This window comes from Scomber japonicus, chromosome 16 (assembly GCF_027409825.1).
Source record: "Scomber japonicus isolate fScoJap1 chromosome 16, fScoJap1.pri, whole genome shotgun sequence".
Lineage (NCBI taxonomy): Eukaryota > Metazoa > Chordata > Actinopteri > Scombriformes > Scombridae > Scomber > Scomber japonicus.
Window position 1 is genome coordinate 18,021,294 of NC_070593.1, and position 6,228 is coordinate 18,027,521.

The following is a 6,228-nucleotide window of genomic DNA, read 5'->3' on the forward strand; positions in this document are numbered from 1 at the left end:
GAAGACAGTGCTCCTGGACCATGTGATGGTATTTTTCACCACTGTGTAGACTGAACAATTCATTGAATAATCAAGAAATAATCAGCAGAGCAACTGATAACCAAACTAATACATAGCTTTGACTCTATACATTTCACAATGAATTGACACCAGCCTCACAAGATTTGACAGTGGCCCACGTTGAATACAAATGGCTGCAGTGGGGTTGACAGAGAAAATACTCCTTCAGCCAGTGGAGATTATCAGTAGATCCCCCACTGTTAATCTTGCGGCTGCGAATGCTGAAGACGGTGGTAGTCACTTGCCATAGAGTCAGAGCAATTCTCTCCGCTCAACGGTGGTCCACAGTTACAAATCACATCATCAGCTGTCTGAGCACCCACAGCCACCTCTTCTCCACCAGACTGATGGTGAAATGGAGGAAAAATCAATGGCTTCCTCTCGTCAGAAAGAGCAAGCTCTGTCATGTTTGGGAGTTGGATGTTACCCTCTCTCACTCTCTCTCCACTATGGGAAATTGAAAGCCGAGTTTGAACAAACTGACAGACATGAAAGGACTGGACTCCAAGTCGATATAATGACCGTTTTCACTCTGATACTTCAGTCATGAGGTATCCGTGTTGCCTTTTAAAAACACTTCTAATCCACTGGAGAAGATCACAGTCATCAGGTTGTGTTGGTTGAGTTTCTAGTGAATAATAGTTAGTCTTTAAACTGACTTGTAAGACCCTGTGTAGGTGACCCTGTGAATAACAGCAGTCAGTTTTCTTACTAGTCATCCCCTCAGGAGTCCCCCTCCATCACTTCATCTTTATCACCACTATGACACACTGCAACTGTGAAGCAAGGTTTCCATCCACTGCTTGCTGTGAAATGAGCAAGCATCACTGAGCTTTTTCATTCAGACACATATTCCCCCACCTAATGGGAAATTCAAATATCACATATCAGCTGAATGCAATATTCACTTAGTGAGAGATAACACTCTACTTGATGTGTCTCATGTATCAGGTTCAGAATAGGCTCGTCTCGTACAGCATAACTGGATCCTGACACCAGACCTACCTGTGAAACTTGGTGTATAAATTTTGTCTGAAGCTTGTGTGCAGCCTGTTCATTCACTCTTTGCTTTATTGTTGCGCATGTTGGCCCGCTTATGTATTTGAGGGAGAGCAGATTCCAGGGCATCTGTGCCTGTGCTGCTGCTTCTCCTGTGTCTTACACCAGCACCATCCCTTTTCATTTCTGCTGGCATTCTAATCAGAGCGTTACGAGCTTCAGCGGGTGAAGTACGCAGAAAGTTGTGTTTCCTGACAGCCAATAAAAACCTCATAATCTCCCTGATTCAAGTGGCCCATTTAAAAAAAAAATACTAACTAGTGCTATCACTCAGGCCACCCCCTTCCCTTTTTCTTTAATGCCCTTTTTTATTTAATATATAGCCCATGAAAAATGAGAGACTCCCGCTTCGCCGTGTAGATATTTTGTTGCTGATGATGCGAGACGAATTTCCATCACAGCTTTGTTTCCAGCGGGTGAGCGGATAATCTTTTACAGCGCAGGGAGGGAGGGCACCACTCCCATCAATCTCCGGGGCTTATAGCCGCCGCATGGTTGTCTTACCTGACCAGAACGCCTGCACGGCACCACGCTGACAGCCCACTCTGGGTCAGGAGCAACCAGAGGATGTGGCCGTGCTGGGAGTGCACTTATGGGCCAGGCCCAGGAGAACCAAAACCCTCTTTAACCTGCACAACAGTGCTTCAAGTCTGTTCCATTATTCCTGTCATTGTTATTATGTCATTTTTCTAACAAGGCGGTCACATCTGAGAGAGCAGTATTGCTTTCCTGCTGACAGCCCCGTGAAACTATGTTTGCAGCGTGGGCCTCAGCTGTTTCTAATGTCGACACAAAGCTGCTCCAGAGGTTTCACCCCTCTGTGCTTCTCAGTCATGTGCATTGTGTGTTGTAAAGCAAAAGGTCTCACTTTTAGTTGTGGCATCCTGCCCAGGCAGCCTCTTGAGAGGGGCCCCCGGTGGCCCCATGCTGGTGTAGTGGCTGGCAGACGTGCAGCATGCTACTCTCCGCACCCCGCTGCCCTGGCAATCGCCTGCTGCATAGCTCCTCCCGTGGAGACGGTGCCGCTCTGATTGACAATAATGGGAAGTGGCAGAATCGATGGGAGACAAGGGAGGGATGCGTGTGAAATTCTCCCGGAGCTTCTAGTCACAGACCAGAGGCTCTGGCACCGCTCACCTGTCATCCCTGCAGCACCAGGATTAAGGCCTGTGACAGCAGGAGCAGCCTGAGAGAAAGATGCTGTGGTCGTCACCGCCACTGACAGCCTGGAAATGGTGCCTCTCCTGCACATTTAGACTACACATATGTCTTGTTACCTGGCTGGACCCAAAAACTACACTGCTCCATGAGATTTCTCTGTGAGCATTATACCGATGAGAAAAATCGTTCTTCTAAAATCGAGACAAGATAAAATTATCCATCACAAGAACATGAGATAAAAAATATCCTGAAAGAAGTGGATGGCTCGCCCTCTAATAAGCCATTTAAGAGAGTGCTTTCAAAAAGTATCTGATTTCAAGGATTAAAATAGCTGTTCACCTTGTGCTTGGGCATGAGATGTGTGTGTGTGTGTGTGTGTGTGTGTGTGTGTGTGTGTGTGTCTGTGTGTGTGTGTGTCTGTGTGTGTGTGTGCGTGCGTGCGTTGCAGCAGCGGATGGAGGGCAGGTGTCGTGACAGAAGGGGCACTCCATTCTCTAATTGATCGGCAAAAGATGCACATGAAGAAGACGTTAAAGCAAAATGAAGTCATAACAGTGGATTGAGACATTTATTAAGTCAGACGAAAGGCCCTCAGAAACGTTGAGATTGTTTATTGATTTTTGTGTTTTGGCTGGCTGCGCAGGAGTAATCGCTTGTGCTGCTGCCACGGAGGCTATGGGGCTCGGGTGCAGCCAAATGTTCAGATGGAGGCGCTGACTTCCTCCTAAAGGAGGCAACTTTAACCAGCAGAACACAGCGCCTTCATTATGGCAGCACTTGTTCCACCATTTATATGTGGGTCCCGACGTTATACGCTGTCAGTCAGTCAGTTCAGTAGAGAATACCCACCACTTCTATATGTTGTGAAATGATTCATAGCAGATATGTGTTCATTTATTAATTCTGAGTGTACTTTAGTGTTACCACAGATATGTGTCCTGTTTATTTACAAACCATATGCAATATAGTGTGCATATCTTATTGTATCCTAAAACACAAGCTGTATATATTGTAATATTTATTACAATATTCAAAGCAATAAAATATTTATCGCAGTTACTTATTTATTGTTGATTATTCATTATCCATAGTTGTTAATTCATCCCAATCATACAACATTATCTTTTAATCAAGATGTGTAATGCACAATGTAAAAAACATAAAAGTAGTATTTTTTCAAATGCTGATTAGTATTAAATCAGCACAAAAATGATTAGATGAACTAGATCAATAGAAAACTAATCAACAATTTAGATCATTAACTAAACACAAACATGTCAAACATTCACTGATTCCAGTGTGTTCTCAAATGTGAGGATTTATGTCTTTTTCTGGTTTATATCATTATTGTCAAATGAATAGATGCTGAAAATAATTATTAGCTGCCACACATTATTTATTTTAAGGATGTTATTCATTGTAAATGATAGTACTTGTAATTTTCTCTTCACTGAGGAGGAGATGGAAACGATTTCACTGCTTCACAACTCTGTCCTACTGGACACGTGTGCTTTTGTGTGTGTGTGTGTGTGTGTGTGTGTTTCTGTGTGTGCGCTGAGCGGTGCTGGTGAGTGTTAGGTAGAGTTCAACCATACTGGTGACATCAATCTGCCTGTTCTTTATTAGACGGAGCAGTGAGGTGTAACTGACTGCATTGTCCACAGATGGACTGGGGCCCATAGCACACGGGACCCTGGTCAGCCACCCTGACAATACAATCAATAACCACACACTCATTATGGGAGCCCTGCCTGCCTTCTCTTGCCTACCTGCCCCGTGGAGCCTCCCTCTCCACCTCACCCTACGTTTAACTCTGTCCTTCCTTTTCACTCTCTATTTTAACCTTCCCATCACTATCTTCATGTCTTCCTCTTTTTCCTCCATTTGTACGACATTTTGTTTTTTTTTTCTTTCTCAAACATCAAAAGCCAAAATAGCAAAGGGTGAGGGGATGTGGATCCTCTTTGACTTCCAAGCTCCTGCTACTCCGGCTGCTCTGGTATTCAGTAGTCAGGCTGGACACTAGTGGATGACAATGATCCAGCATGGAGCCTGGGGCCTATAAATGGTAATGCCCTCCACTTGCCTTCCTCATAAAGCATAATAAAAGGAGGTTATAAATCCTACCAATTAGCTGCGTCCATCAGTCGCCTTAATTGGAGTGTCGTGACTGGCTAGGGGATGACCTTGTGTGCCAGAGAGCCAAGACAGACGAGGGGACCAGAGGGGAGATCTATGTGGATGTGCAGGACTTGGGCTTCTTTAAATCAACTGTATCTAACAGCCCATACTGTAGTTAAGGGTCGAGCCATATGGCGGTAAAACGTTTATGCTGACTGGCCATGTTGATGTCGTCTGTGCAAATGTGTGGGGATCCAAATGTATATGAATGTAATTAAGGCCAACAGTTGGTAATATTTACATGATAAAGGAGCTGTGCGGTCCAAAATTAAATTTCCGGCAGAGAAAATGGGAACGGAAAGTTCACTGATGCTTGTAAGACCACTCAACAATCAAAAACTTGTAGTTACTGTATGTCAAGTTAACACAGCAATGTTATTACAGAACGGCAGCATGAGATGTCTGTTAAGCACCCTTGAAGAGCTGGAATAACACAATTCAAGTGTCTAAAACATTTATCCAATAGAATCCTACAATCCACATACTCAGCAGTCCATGTCTGAGCACCATCAGTATCTCATCACCTCACCTGTCATCTTACAGTCTCTATGACCCGCAGTGAGCAAGTTCCCTGTCAGAGTCAGGAGCTCATTTTGAAAAAGGAACATAGCATGTTTGGAACAAGCCATCAAACCAATACAAAGTTAAGAAAGGTCAACAGTAATAATCAGTAATAATGTTGAAACATTAGTGGACTGAAATAAGCCACCCAAGGAAAGCAAAAGAGCAGTGAGGTATCTATCACATTAAACATGCCCATTTTGAACAAAACTATCTCCAAAACAGAGTTTATAACCTCCAAACTGAAGCTGAAATCATAATGGCTTCAAACTAAATCAGTGTAAAATCATAGAAAAAATGATATTTAAAAAACATGGAGCTTTAATTGTCTCTTTCTCAACCTGTGTAGAAAATGTGTAAGTGGACATACAAGGTCTAACTGTGAATTGACATGAGAGTGAAAAGACTTTTCTTTGTAAACTTCTTAATAGAAGTTAGAGTCTCTTAAGAAACTGTGATTATGGAAACAATATGGCTGATTTACTGTACACACAGACATTGCCTTTGATCAGAGAACACAGGTGTTCAGCATTCAATAGGCTCCACTCATCCTGTAGTGCAGCGCTTGCTCTTTCCCCCCCTCAGCACAGCAGTTAAATCTGCCCTCTGTCCTCCTGTGGGCTCGGCCGCCACACCTTTCCTCTCAACACCTCAGTCAAGCACTCTCTGTGGCCACTCAAACCTGAGACCTCGGCTTCCGCTCTTGCTACGAACATCCACTATCTCATGACACTGCTCTCTCCGAAAGGAAACACTGAAGCCGTTTGTCTGTGGAGAGCTTCATGTGCAGACGTTGATGTGTCCTTACACTGCGCTCCCATCCCTTCAGTTTGGGATTAGGCAGTAAAGACCAGTTAACCAACCAGCTGTCGGAGAAGAGTTTCTCTTCGGCTGACTGAGAGCTGCCGACAGTTGTTTCCTTTCTCTCTTACAGTCCGGAGATAATTCAGTCAACGGGCTTTGAACTGCAGATAAGGGAGGAAGAGGATGATCTCAGGGATGGGCCTACTGTATATGGGGCAGGGGCAAGGGAGTGGAAGGGCAGTACAGGCAGAGGGAGGCAGAGGCAGGTGTATGGGAACAGGAGAGGGCCAAGTAAGATAAAGCCTGGGATAGATGAAACTGTCCAATTTACACTGCACTCTTAGTGTTATGTGGTTTATAACTGGATGTATATTTATGTGCTCTCAAATGATAACCGCTCAA